The sequence below is a fragment of the Cetorhinus maximus genome, chromosome 6 (assembly GCF_964194155.1).
Source record: "Cetorhinus maximus chromosome 6, sCetMax3.hap1.1, whole genome shotgun sequence".
NCBI classification, from domain to species: Eukaryota; Metazoa; Chordata; class Chondrichthyes; order Lamniformes; family Cetorhinidae; genus Cetorhinus; species Cetorhinus maximus.
This window is the reverse complement of record NC_135884.1, coordinates 153,976,349-153,990,791: the sequence shown is the minus strand read 5'-3', so window position 1 is coordinate 153,990,791 and position 14,443 is coordinate 153,976,349.

Genomic DNA, 14,443 nt, shown 5'->3' with positions numbered 1-14,443 from the left:
GTTGTGGTGAGACCGGTGGGGGTGGTGGGAGTGGGGGGAGTGCTGGTGGCTCCTTCAGAGCGCGGCGGGGACTGACCCATAGCCGTGCGGGCCGCCCCGATTCTGATGCTGTCAGCTTGGATCCCGCCACTCCACAGCCACAGGTCGGCCCTGAATAGACACCACTGCAGGAACAAGCCTGCAGTATAACTCCAGGACAGAAGAAATCCCGGACCAAATACGGCCTGGGGCAAGCCTGACCCGGGAGGCGGGACAAGGGGCCCAAATTACTGGATGGTCCTGGAAGACCTGGGACGATTGGTCACCCCGAGCCCTTTACTGCCCCCGGGTGTAAACATTTCTCCTCAACTCCCCTCTGATCTTTATACCGATTGTTTATCTCCTGTGCCCTGGTGATTGACCTCTCTACTGTCGGAAATAGGTCCATCTATCTGGGCCCCTCATATTTTATATACCTCTACTCCCTCAGGGTAGTGTCCTCGGTCCAACCACCTTCAACTGATTCATCAATGACCTTCCTTCCATTAAGGTCAGAAGCGGGGGTGTTCGCTGATGATTGCACAATGTTCAGCACCATTTGTGACTCCTCAGATACTGAAGCATGCCTAAATTCAGCAAGACCTGAACAATATCCAGGCCTGGGCTGACAAGTGGAAAGTAATGTTTGCGCCAACGACCATCGCAATGCAATGACCATCTCCAACAAGAGAGAATCTAACCATTGCCCCTTGACATTCAATGGCATTACTGTCGCTGTATCCCCCTCTATCAACATCCTAGGGATCATCATTGACCAGAAACTTAACTGGACTAGCCATATAAATACTGTGACCTCAAGAGCAGGTCAGAGGCTAGGAATCCTGCGGCGAGTAACTCATCTCCTGACCCCAACCCCCATCTACAAGACAGAAGTCAGGAGTGTGACAGAATACTCTCCCCTTATCTGGATGAATGCAGCTCCAACAACATTCAAGAAGCTTGACACCATTCAGGACAAAGCAGCCCACTTGATTGGCAACCCATCCACAGATATTCACTCCATCAACCACTGTTGCACAAGATCAGCAGTGTGTACCATCTATAAGATGCACTGTAGGAACTCACCAAGGCTCCTTAGACAGCACCTTCCAAACCAACAACCACTACCATTTAGAAGGACAAGGGCAGCAGATAGATGGGAACACCACCGCCTGGAAGTTCCCCTCCAAGCCAGTCATCATCCTGACTTGGAAATATATCATCATTCCTTCACTATCGTTGGGTCAAAATCCTGGAATGCCCTCCCTAACAGCACTGTGGGTGTATAATTACTTTATCTACTGGACAGGTTTCAACCAGAAACAGATAACATTATTACAGAGAGCATTTCAGATGCTACATGCTTGTTTCAAGCCCTCGACCTGAAAGCTACGCCCCCTAGATTACCCGCTCTTAGGGCTCATTCGTCGGAGTCTCTGAGAATGATCTCATGACCCCTGACAGACAGTAGGAGGTTATACTCACAATCACTACATTTCCTTCCCTCTTTAGTTTTTTTTTACATGTTTCTATTTACAGCGAACATTAAATATCTAACACATGTACATATCTGCAACTCAGGTGATTAAAGACTAAACCTCTGAGGTGGATTCCTGTTCGGTTAGAGCGCTGTAGCTCTACCACTTAAGGTTCTTCTATTGGATCATCGTGAGCAGGAACTGCAGTGCCAGATGCACCATTAGAAAGTGACAGTTCAGGGTTTGGCAACTCTACAGAAACATCAGGCATGTCTATTCTAGGCCGATCTGTCACCTCAGGGATTGATGGTTCAACGTTAATCGCAGGTGGAATAGTCGGTTGTTGGAACATCTCTCTATTCTTAAGATGATCCACATGTTTTTTGAACAATTGAGTTTTCCACTTACACTGGAAGGACAAAGGACCAGTTTCGGAGACAATTGTACCAGGAATCCAACACAGACCACTTCTAAACTTCTGCACAAAAACTGTGACTCCTTCAATAGATCTTTAAGCTTTGCTATGAATATTGTAATTCAATTTTTGATTACCCTGATTCTTCTCTGCCTTCCCCTCTAAGTTTGGAAACACCTTGTATGTAGGCAGCGTTTCATTAATAATTCAGATGGTGTTGAACCCGTAGTTGAATGAGGCGTCGTATGATAACTGGGAAGAAAACTGGAAAGCCGAGTTTCTAGAGTACCTTCTGATAATCTCTTCATTCCAGATTTGAAAGTTTGCACGGATCCCTCTACTAACCCATTTGATGAGGAATGATATTGTGCTGTTTTGATATGTCTAATTCCATTTAAATTCATGAGTCTTTGAAACTGTACTGGTGAAGACTACCATTATCAGAAACGACTTTGGGTAGTCTATGTATACTAAAACTACGATACAGCTTTTCGATAGTTGCGCTCAATGTCGGTGATCTGACTTTATACATATCCAACCACTTGGAATGTGCATCTATGATTAATAAAAACATGGTACCTAAGAATGGTCCTACATAACATGTAGTGTGACCCAGGGTCCAGCAGGCCATTACCACAGATACAGTGGAGCTGAAAGAGGCAACTTCTGTTGTTGCTGACGATGGAGACAACGCTTGACCATGCTCTCAATGTCGCTGTCAATGCCTGGCCACCAGACATAGCTTCGTGCAAGCATTTTCATCTTCGGTAAGCCTGGATGTGCACTGTGAAGCTCTGTGAAGAGTGGTTCTCTTCCTTGCAAAGGGACGATGACTCTTGATCCCCACAACAAGATTCCATCTTGACAGCTTAACTTTGTTTTTTGGGCATGGAATGGTCTCATCTCTTCAGACACTGGTGAATTTGACCACCCTTGCAATACAAGGTCTCTGACTTTTGACAAAATTGGATCTCTGTTCACCCAATTTCTTATTTGCTTCATGGTGAAGAGTCCAGGAAATTCAGCGCATGCACAACTTCTTGTGGCGCTGGAGCATGTACAATGCTATCTGGTAATGGGAGATGACTGAGTGCGTCAGCATTTGCATTATGTAAGCCAGGACGGTGCATAAAGGTATACTCATAGACAGATAATATTAAAGCCCAACATTGTATTCTTGCTGATGCTATTGGCGGAATGACTTTATCCTTCACTGAATAAACCCATTAATGGTTTATGGTCCGATGATGAAATGTCGTCCATGTAGGTAGTGGTGGAATTTCTTCACTCTGAATACCACTGATAAACCTTCCTTTCCCAGTCGGGAATAACCCTTCTTGGCTGTGGATAGGGTTCTTGAGACATAGCTGATTGGCCTTTCTGATCCATTTCTGTTGGCCATAGAACTTTGTCTCGTCCTTCATTTTGATTTCACAGTCAGCCAAAATTCTCTCTGGTGAAATTTTAATTTGGTTCAGTTCAGTACTTGAGCTACCCATGATTTCATTATCCACTCACATCTTGAAAAGTTCTATGACTTTTCCTTCTAATGCCTCGTTTGTTTCATTCAGTTGATCCTTCAGCTCTTCAATCTCCTTCTTGTAACTCTTGGCTTCCTTCTGCAATAGGGAACATTGCTGAGTCTTCTCAGCCAACTGTTTCTTCAGTTTGTTCAGAGTGGTCCTAAATTCATTTTGTTTCTCTTCATGATTTTCCAGAGGAACTAACCCTGACCTGAGGGACCCTTGCAGCATGTGAAGGTCCTTCAATTCTCCTAACTCATTCTGAAATACACTGTCATATTTCCTTAGCAGTTCAGGAACTCCTCCTGTTCTCAGGTGAAATATTTCAGACCAGCCAAGCTTGATTTTCTGCACCCAGTCTTGGCCCAGAAGACTGGGTCCTTCAACTGTCACTATTATCACTGGAAGCTGTGTTGTCTGTTTCCTATAACACACTGGCCCTGTGGTGATTCCCTTTACTTTTATAGGCTCTCCAATGTATGTCTTCAGTTTGGCGTTTGTCCACTCTAGATTCAGTGGCTGGGTTCTTTCATTTAGATATCTGAATGTGTGCACTCCCACCACTGAGGCTGAGGCTCCCATGTCTACCTCCATTACAAGTGGCTGCCAATAAATTTAATTGTGACAGTAATTGGTTTGGTTTTTACTGCTGTGGCATCGCTCAGGGAATATATGTTGGTATCGGCAGCTTCAGATTCTGTCGTATTTTTCAGTTCAATCATATTGGTTTGCTGCCTTATGGGCTGTTTCAACTTCGCCCTGCACTTCCTTACCACGTGGCCTTTTCTGTGGCAGTAGTGGCATTCTGCCTTCTTGATTCTGCAGGTTCCCGGTTCGTGGTCACCCTGACATCTGTAACAAATGAACTTTGGAGTCACTGTTGAAGTGTTTCTACCAGCGGACCTTGTCCCCCTGCTGTGCCTCTGGTTTTCACACCACGCCCTGCGTTAGGTTCCTGCCCCACATGAAGAACAGCGCCATGTTGTATCTGTTATAAAGACTGCAAGTCTCTCGCAGCACTCTCCACGGCTAGCGCTATTTCCAGGGCGCGCTTCAAATTGATGTGGATTTCTGTGAGCACACGGCGCTGAATGTCTCATGGTGAATTCCACAAACTAATCGGGCCCACAGCAAACCATTGAGTGTCTCGCCAAAGTCGCAGTGTTCTGACAACTGTTTTAACTTCGCTGTATAGGTTGCAATGGACTCTCCCGCGGCCCTAATTCAGGAATTAAACTTAAACTTCTGCAGTATTACGGATGGCTTCGGTTGGAAATGCATTTTAGCGAGGTCAACCAATTCATTAAGGGCCTTCCAATTGGGTACATTCGGGGCCATCAGCCTGCGGATGAGATTGTATGTCTTGTTACCACATACACTCAGACGGACGGCTTTCTGTTTTTCATCCGCGGTAATTTTGTTTGTCACAAAATAAAAGCCAAGGTGCTGTACACATTGGCAGCAGTCTTCCATGGTCCCATCGTAAGGATCGATTCTGCCGAAGGGCGGCATGACTGGTGAGTAGTCTTTTCCTTTTTCTTAAGATTCGATGTACTCACGCTAACCAAGCGAGGTGCAGCGTCAGAGCTATTTTACCCTCGTCCCCTAGATTACCCGCCCTTAGGGCTCATTCGTCGGAGTCTCCAAGAATAATCACAGGACTCCTGACAGATAGTAGGAGAGGCTATACCCACTATTACTACTTTGTACTTACACCACTAGGGACTGCAGCGGTTCTAGAAGGCAGATCACCACCACCTTCTCAAGGGCAATTGGGGATGGGCAATAGATGCTGGTCTAGCCAGCGACACCCCACATCCCATGAAGGAATATAAAAAAATCTCCCCTCAGCCACCTCTGTTCCAAAGAAAACAGCACCAGTCTAAACAAGCTTACCCGTAGCTGGGCGTGTTCTCTGGATCACTGCGCTGTATCCTCTCTCTACTCCCCTACTTGAAACTGTTTTCGGTCACCTTGTTCCTGATCTTTTGTGACCAAAAACTTCCTATCTCCACCTCTCTACCTCTTTTTGAAAAGCTTTGTCAGAACTTTAATCATGCTTCGAGATCCTTAATACCACTGCCTTCCTGCTTTCAGACTCACTTTGGTGCTTTGTGACATGCCTCGAGCTTCTGTACAAACATAGTTTGCTCTGATATAAAAACAGCAGGTCTGGCAGCATCTGCAGAGAGAGAAACAGAGTTAACGCTTCATGTCTGTAACCTTGTATCAGCTGTGGCTCAGTATACTTGCCACGGACTATAAGCTTCTGGGTTTAAGTCCCATTTCAGGACTTGAGCTGTGGCTCAGTGAATAACCCTCTCACCTCTGAGTCAGAGACTTGTGAATTCAATTATTATGCCAGGAACTTGAGTGTAAAATCTAGGCTAACACTCTAGTGCAGTATCGAGGGAGTGTTGCACTGTGAAAGGTGCCATTTTTTTGGACGGGACATTAAACTGAGGCACAGTCTGCCTTCTCAGGCAAGCATAAAAGATCCCATGGCACTATTTTGAAGAAGAAGAAGGGAGTTCTGTCTGGTGCACAAAATTGGCTGCTGCATTCCCTACATTACAACAGTGACTACACTTCAAAAATACTTCATTGGCTGTAAAGTGCTTTGGGATGCCCTGCGGTCCTGAAAGGTGCTATATAAATGCCAGTCTTTGTTTTAGAACCTTTTTGTAGCACCTAGGCTCTGTCGAAGGGTCATCGACCTGAAATGTTAACTCTGTTTCTCTCTCCACAGATGCTGCCTGGTCTACAGAGTACGTCAAGCATTTTCTATTTTTATTTCAGCATCCACAGTATTTTGCTTTTCTCTTACTCTGGTCACGCTCTCAACTCCCAGCTCAGGCCCTGGCCATGATACCATCTATAGCACCAGGAGGTGGTGCTGTGCTACAATTTTCTGGAACTAAGCGGTTTGAGGCAGTACCAACCCTGGTCAGGTAGGGTGCACTGTTTTCCTTTTTGATGCTAACTTGAACAAATGGAATCAAACCAGATTGAGTGTGAAAGGAAAGAGAGTCTCAATCAGTGGACAACAAGCTCAGAGTGGACAAGGATGTTAGAAAAGCTCATTCTTCCTCGATCCTTCCCCACCTTGTGAAGTCAGGACAATTCCAGCCTAGTTACTTCATGCCGAAACCCATCCTCGCACTTGGATGTTCAAACAGGCTACTGGGCCTGTTTGTACAAAAATCTAGGCTGACACTCCATGTGATGAGCTATTCAGCTCAGGCCTGCCTGACTTCCCAAACAGCAGGACGAATGCTCTGGAGACACCAGTCCAAATCCTACCACAGCAGCTGGGGGAATTGAAATTCAATTAGTGAATAAAATCTGGAAAATAAAAAGCTATTCTCATTAAAAATAGTTGCTTGGTGGTGCAGAACATGCATATTTCTGGAAGAAGAGACATGTTGAATATTTTCATCTTGCACTCATCAGGACACTTTGCAAGAAATTACCAATATAAGGGGAAAACAACAATTTATGCTGCATGAGAAGAGAGTGCTGATTGGTTGGCAAGTGGACTTTGATTGGTAGAGGTATTCTCCATTGTTTTCCCCTTATATTGGTATTCTTGTGGTGTCCTAATGAGTGCAAGATGAAAAGCTTTGACATGTCTCTTTTTTTCAACAATACTATTCTCATTAATAATAATCATGACACTACTGGATTGCTGTAAAAACCCATCTGGTTCACTAATGTCCTTTAGGGAAGGAAATCTGCCCTCCTTACCTGGTCTGGCCTACATGTGACTCCAGACCACAGCAATGTGGTTGACTCATAAGTACTCTCTGAAATGGCCCAGCAAGTCACTTAATTCAAGGGCAATTAGGAATGAGCAAAAAATGCTGGCCTTGCTAGCAGCGCCTAAGAAGTGTTCTTTCTTTTGCCCTTTCTTTCATCCTTTGAGCCCCGAGAACTTAGGCAGGTGGGAAAATCCAAGACTTAAGAATTCCCAGGTGTGTGCAAAGTTGAGTTCATCCAAATCTCTGCTGTCAGTATCCTAATTAACACCAAGTCCTGTTGCCCTTGTGCTCACTGATGTACATTGGCCCCTGATCCATCAGTCCACTGAATTTAAATTTCTCTGCCTTGTGTTCAAATTCCTCCATTGTCTTTATCTCTGTCAACTCCTGTGCAGCTCTCTGAAATCTCTACAGTCTTTGAATTCTGATTTCTTGAGCTTCTATCTTTCAGATGAGATGTTAAGCTGAGGCCCCGTCTGCCCTCTTCTCTGTTTCCCTCTCCACAGATACTGCCAGACCTGCTGAGTTTTTCCATCACTTTCTACTTTCATCTCTTTATATGGCTTGGTTTCAAATTGTTTAATAATGCTACTATTCAGAGGAGGCTGGGGAAAGATCCAATGGGGTACTCTGGAGATAGTGTGGGGACTGTAGTAAACGCCATTGATGGAGATGCTCCGGATATAGTTGAACAGGACAAAGCAGACCGCTTGATTGGCACCCCATCCACCACCTTTAAACATTTACTCCCTTCACCACTGATGCACTGTGGCAGCAGTGCCTACCATCTACAAGATGCGCTGCAGGACCTCACCAAAGGTCCATTAACAGCACCTTCCAAACTCACAATCTTTACCATCTAGAAGGACAAGGGCAACAGATGTATGGGAACACCACCACCTGCAAATTCCCCTCCAAGTCACACGCCCTCCGGACTTGGAAATATATCGCCGTTCCTTCACTGTCGCTGGATCAAAATCCTGGAGCTCCCTCCCTAACAGCACTTTGGGTGTACCTACACCACATGGACTGCAGCGGTTCAAGAAGGCAGCTCACCACCACCTTCTCAAAGGCAATTAGGGATGGGCAATTAATGCTGGCCCAGCCAGTGATGCCCACATCCTTTGAAAGAATAAATAAAAAAAGGTATGAGTAAAATCAGCTGAGGGAGGTCTCACTCAGCTGCACAGCAGAGGAAAGGTGTTAGAGTAGGATGGTGCATTTGACTGGGTCAGAGGCTGCAGAGAGGTTGGAGGAGGAGGGATTGTGCACCAGAGTCACAGTCGGTGCAGCTTGCACTTTTGGATATGCTGTTTTGTTGCTCTGGGAGAGGCAGCAACCTGATCAGTCAGATTCAGAAAGGGAGTTACAGGAAAGGTGAGCATGAATTTGGGAGGGTTTCAAATCGCTTCTTGGAATCACATAGTACGTACTGCATAGAAACAGGCCATTCAGCCCAACTGGTCAATGTTGGTCTTTATGCTCCGCACAAGCCTCATCCTACCTCTTGTCATCTAACCTAATCAATATATCCTTCCATCCCTACCTCCATTATGTGCTTGTCCGGCTTCACCTAAATTCATCAATGCCTCAACCACTCCCTGTGATATCCTCAGGGTTACTAGGGAGGGCAATGAAGACAGAAAAATATGAAATATTGAACAGTGTAGGTGGGGGTTCTCTTGGCCAACATTCCTCCCTCCTTCACTCAACAACATTATCATCTCATTTCTGGCTGTGGGACCTTGTTCTGTGCAAATTGGCATCAGGGGAATGGGGCACTGGGAAACTGGGAAAGAAACATTGGAATACCAGGAAAGGGACATGGATACCTGGAGTACAAGGAAAGGGGGACTGGAAAACCAGAAAAGAAACATTGGAATGCCAGAAATACCAGGAAAGGGACATGGCATATGAGTTATACAAGGAACGGGGGACGGGAACACCAGAAAAAAGCTTTGGAATACCAAGAAAGAGGGACTGGATTAGCAGGAATGAAACATTGGAATACCAGGAAAGGAACATGGAATACAAGGAATGGGGTGCTGGAATACCAGGAAAGAAACATTGGAATATCAGGAAAGGGACGTGGAATATAAAGAATGGGTGGAATACCAGGAAAGAAACATTGGAATATCAGGAAAGGGATGTGGAATACAAGGAGTACAAGGAAAGGAGCACGGAATCAAGGAATACCAGGAAAAGGGGACTGGGATAACATTTTAGGAAAGACACATGGGGTTACCTGGAAAACCAGGAAAGGAGCTACTGGATCCAATCCCAGGAAAGAGACATGGATACCAGGAAATGAGCGTTGAAATAATATCCTAGGAAGGACACGTGGGAATAACTGAAGTAGCAGGAAAAGGACATGAATACCATCAGAGGAAAGAGGTACTGGAATATCTTCCCAGGAAAGGAACATGATTATGGATTACTGGAAAAGAGGGACTAGGATACAATCCCAGGAAAGGGAACAAAGACATATCTTTTGGTAAAGAAGTATTGCAGATTCTCTTTCAGAGAAAAGAAAGGAGTCATTGAGATTTTTTTCCTTGAAAGTAGCCCTGGGAATACCATTCTAAGGAAAGGAACATGTGGAGTACCTTTCAGGGTATTTGTGTCGATGCTCCGAGGCTAATTGTGGCAGAATGATTCAACACACTCATTGCGCATTAAGGGTTAACAGCATTAGGAAGCAGTGTATTCTGCTGTAACACTATACAAAGTACCAGGTTATTCACTGTATAAAATTATCAGCAACGCATAACGTAGTGTAACTTGATGCAGAAACCAATTGCACAACGCTAGGTAGGGTATTCATTGCTCAGTTATAACTGGACTAAAATTAAAAGGGCTGTAAGAACAAAGATTTATAACTTACGCAATCATCATTAAAAGGGACATACGACTCAGATATTAGACATTGCAAAGTCATAACACCCTGAGTGTTAGGTTCACATTAAAACAGATGGTTCACGCACAATCTGAACTCCTCTGCTGTTTCTTCAGAATGACATATTCTCACATCTGAGGGAAGGGAATCTGATAAATTTTTAAACCTGCGGCATTGTCTGCTTACGTGTAGAACCCAAAGGTTGAGGATATCCAGTGAGACAGCTAGAAGGGCCAAAGTGACAGATCAGCCAAAGGTTAACCAGTCATCCTATAATATGAGGCAGGGAGCACCCCAATGTGTAGGGCACCTTGATGCCCCTCTATAGCTCAGTGGCAACACTCTCACCTCAAAAGATCATGGGCTCTGGTCACATTCAGAGACTTGAGCACATAATCTAGGCTGACACTCCCTGTGCACTGTCAGAGGTGCCACCTTTTAAATGAAATGTTAAAACGAGGCCTTGCCTGCACCCTCAGTTGGATGTAAAAGATTCCATGTCACACTTCTGAGTAAGAGAAGGGGATTTTTCCCCAATGTCCTGGTAAATATTTATCACTCAAACAACATCACAAAACACATTATCTCATTGCTGTTTCTGGGATCTTTCTGTGTGCAAATTGACTGCCATGTTCCTTACATTACAGCAATGATTATACTTCAAATGTATTTCATTGACTGTAAAGCTTTTTGGGACAAGCCCTGAAAGGTTCTATATAAATGCAATATTTTCTTTTTTTTAATTACTCAGGAACTTGGGGAGCCTGTAGTTCCCCGTTGCTTTCTCCATGGCAATGCCTCGGCCAATCAGAGTCAACTTGCCAACCAACCTGCACCCTTTTCTCCTGTAGTATAAATTGTTGTGAGTGTTTGAAATTTGGCATTCTTGTGTTTGTCCTGATGTGTGCGAGACAAAAAGGATACCTGCCTCTCTTTTCAGCGCTATTCAATATTTTCTTTATCGGAACTCCTTAAAGAGGGAAAGTGAGCATTGGAGCCCTTTTACAAATGGAGCAGTGACGGTCGGACCCCATTAAAGAGAGGCATTTCATCAGGACCCAAAGGAAAAGTGGAATATTTCAGTGAAGGGTGAGCCATAGTCCAGGTGCTAGAGGGAAAGAGGGACTTCCCAGCAAACTCGGGAAAGGATTAGGAGAATTGGCTGGAACACTTACAAATGTGACACCTCACTCTGAATAAAGCATTTCGCCTTGACTGGTTTAAGATAATAAATCACACATCTTCCCAGAAGAGTGAGTTGAGTAAACATGCTGCGGAAGTATTTGCCGGGTGTATTTGGGCAGACCTGCAGCAATTTGATATGGTCCTGCTGTCTGTCACTCATCCGACAGTGGAGATTAAAGGCTGCAAACTCCCAGTCCCTAATTCCCAGCTACAACCTGACAGGCGACAACACCCAGGCCAGACTTGGCAGTGCCAATGGTGGCTGAGGATACCTGCCAACTATTCCACACAAAAATATTGAGCGGAAAAAGAACCATTAAAACGGCCAGCTCCTCTATCCTCATCTCCCAAGCCCGGTTGAGACATGCCACGGGCTCTAAGCTGTTGTTTACAGTGTTGATATAATGTGTGTTGAGGGCTAGCTGATACAGGGAGGTGAGAATGCTGGCAGGATCTTGCTGATCTTTTCTTGTTCTCCCTTCTTCTCCCTCGACTGCCTGGAAATGGCAGAAAACCCTTACTGATATTGGTGTGTTGGTACACTGTATTTGCAAGAACAGAGTGTATTAGGGGTCATAAATCAGCTTCTCCAACTTTGTGCTGAGACAAAGCCCTAAAGTGGCAAGATAGACAGGAATGATGAAGGCCATTCTGCCCATCTTGAATTGAGCCATCGAGAAATACACCATAATCTCCCATTGTAGAATCTAATTGGTTCTTAAATGGTTTCAGAGTTTTATTACAAGTGCAAAGTTTTCATAAGATTATGTTTTTATGTCTTTAATTTAGGCTAAAATGAAGGGGATCATGTGACTTGTTTTGAAATCTGCCTAACAACAGGTCTAGGTTATGTGGTTATGAATGATTAAAGGAAGCCTCAGGTTGTTTTGCTTGGGAGAAGGTGTAAGGTGTTCACACTTGGAGACAATGGCAGCAGCATTTGTGTTTACAGTGATTTTATTCAATTCACAGAATGTGGGCTTCGCTGGCTGTGCCAACATTTATTGCCCATCCCTAGTTGCCCTTGAGAAGGTGGTGGTGAGCTGCCTTCTTGAAATGCTGCAGTCCATGTGGTGTAGGTACACCCACAGTGCTGTTAGGGAGTGAGTTCCAGGATTTTGACCCAGTGACAGTGAAGGAACGGCGATATATTTCCAAGTCAGGATGGTGGGTGGCTTGGAGGGGAACTTCCAGGTGATGGTGTTCCCATCCATCTGCTGGCCTTGTCATTCTAGATAGTAGTGGTTGTGGGTTTGGAAGGTACTGTTGAAGGAGCCTTGGTGAATTCCTGCTATGCATCTTGTAGATGGTACACACTGCTGCCAGTGTGCATCGGTGTTGGAGGGAGTGAATGCTTGTGGATGTGGTGCCAATCAAGCGGGCTGCTGTGTCCTGGATAGTGTCAAGCTTCTTTAGTGTTGTGGGAGCTGCACTCATCCAGGCAAGTGGGGAGTATTCCATCACACTCCTGACTTGTGCCTTATAGATGGTGAACAGGCTTTGGGGAGTCAGGAGGTGAATTACTCATCGCAGGATCCCTAGCCTCTGACCTGCTCTTGTAGCCACAGTATTTATATGACTAGTCCAGTTCAGTTTCTGGTCAATGGTAACCCCCAGGATGTTGATAGTGGTGCATTCAGCGATGTTAATGCCATTGAATGTCAAGGGGCGATGGTTGGATTCTCTCTTGTCGGAGATGGTCATTGCCTGGCACTTGTGTGGTGCGAATGTTACTTGCCACTTGTCAGCCCAAGCCTGGATATTATCCAGCTCTTGCTGCATTTGGACATGGACTGCTTCAATATCTGAGGCGTCGCAAATAGTGCTGAACATTGTGCAATCATCAATGAACATCCTCACTTCTTATGATGGAAGGAAGGTGATTGATGAAGCAGCTAAAGATGGTTGGGCAGAGGACACTACCCTGAGGAACTCCTGCAGTGATGTCCTGGAGCTAAGATGAATGATATCCTACAACCACAACCATCTTACTTTGTGCTAGGGTATGACTCCAACCAGAGGAGAATTTTCCCCTGATTCCCATTGACCCCGATTTTGCTAGGGTTCCTTGATGCCACACTCTGTCAATTGCTGCCTTGATGTCAAGGGCAGTCACTCTCATCTCACCTGGTACCCAAAGCCCCAGGAAGGTGTTGAGAATGTCGGGTTGTAAATGGTTATACTTAAATTGTCCATTTAGTTCCAAGATAAAAGAGAGTTGGGATCTCAAGGATAGCTAATCAGCATCTCTAACTGGATACAAGGCCCATGTGATTTAATTTACCTTGAAGTTGAGCTTTGAGAGGGGACAAGTTTCAACAACATCCTGAAACTCACAGACAGGCAGCCTGCCAGGATCTGGGAGAGAGGGAGCGGCTAGAGGCTGAAAGTCTATGGTTCACTGCACAGGAATATGGCTGGGAGCTCGTGCTCGGATCGAAAAGACCAAATTAGTGAGGACTTGAAACAAGGCTGGGAGATTACCTAACTGTCTCAGAGCCCTGACACTTGGGACCTGTCCTGTGGCTTTTCTCCATTATTCTCTGCCTGCATCATTTGAATCTGTCATTGTGTCTTGGTGACCAGAACTGGGCCCGGTGCTCAAGATGGGGACTGACCGGGGCTCTGTAGAGTTTACATGTATCTTCCTCTGATCTGTACTCTACTGTTTCAATTGTGTTCAAAATTTCATCATTTCTATTAAAACCTCTTGATCTGTTAACTTCAATTGGTGCTCTTTCAACATTATTGATCAAGTATGGATGTTGCCTGTTTTAACTTCCATTGTGCTACATATCCACATTAAATTTCATCCTCTATTCCCTGTACATATGTTTGCACAGACAAGCACATGCACAGAAAGATTCACATGTACAGCACATACATGGACAGATATGTGCAGATACATACTTGTATAACCGACACAAAGAGAAAAAAATGACCTTACATTTATAAAGCACCTTTCTCAATCTTAAGATGCCCAAAACAGGACAAAACAGCACTTTTGAAGAGTATTCACTTTTGTGACGTAGGAATATAACACACTCCCACACATAGCAATATGATGATGAACAGGTAATTTGTTTCACTGATGGATAAAGATTTGTCATATCTGTAAGAGAGGGCGGATGGGACCTTGCTTTAACATCTTATCTGACTCCAGCACT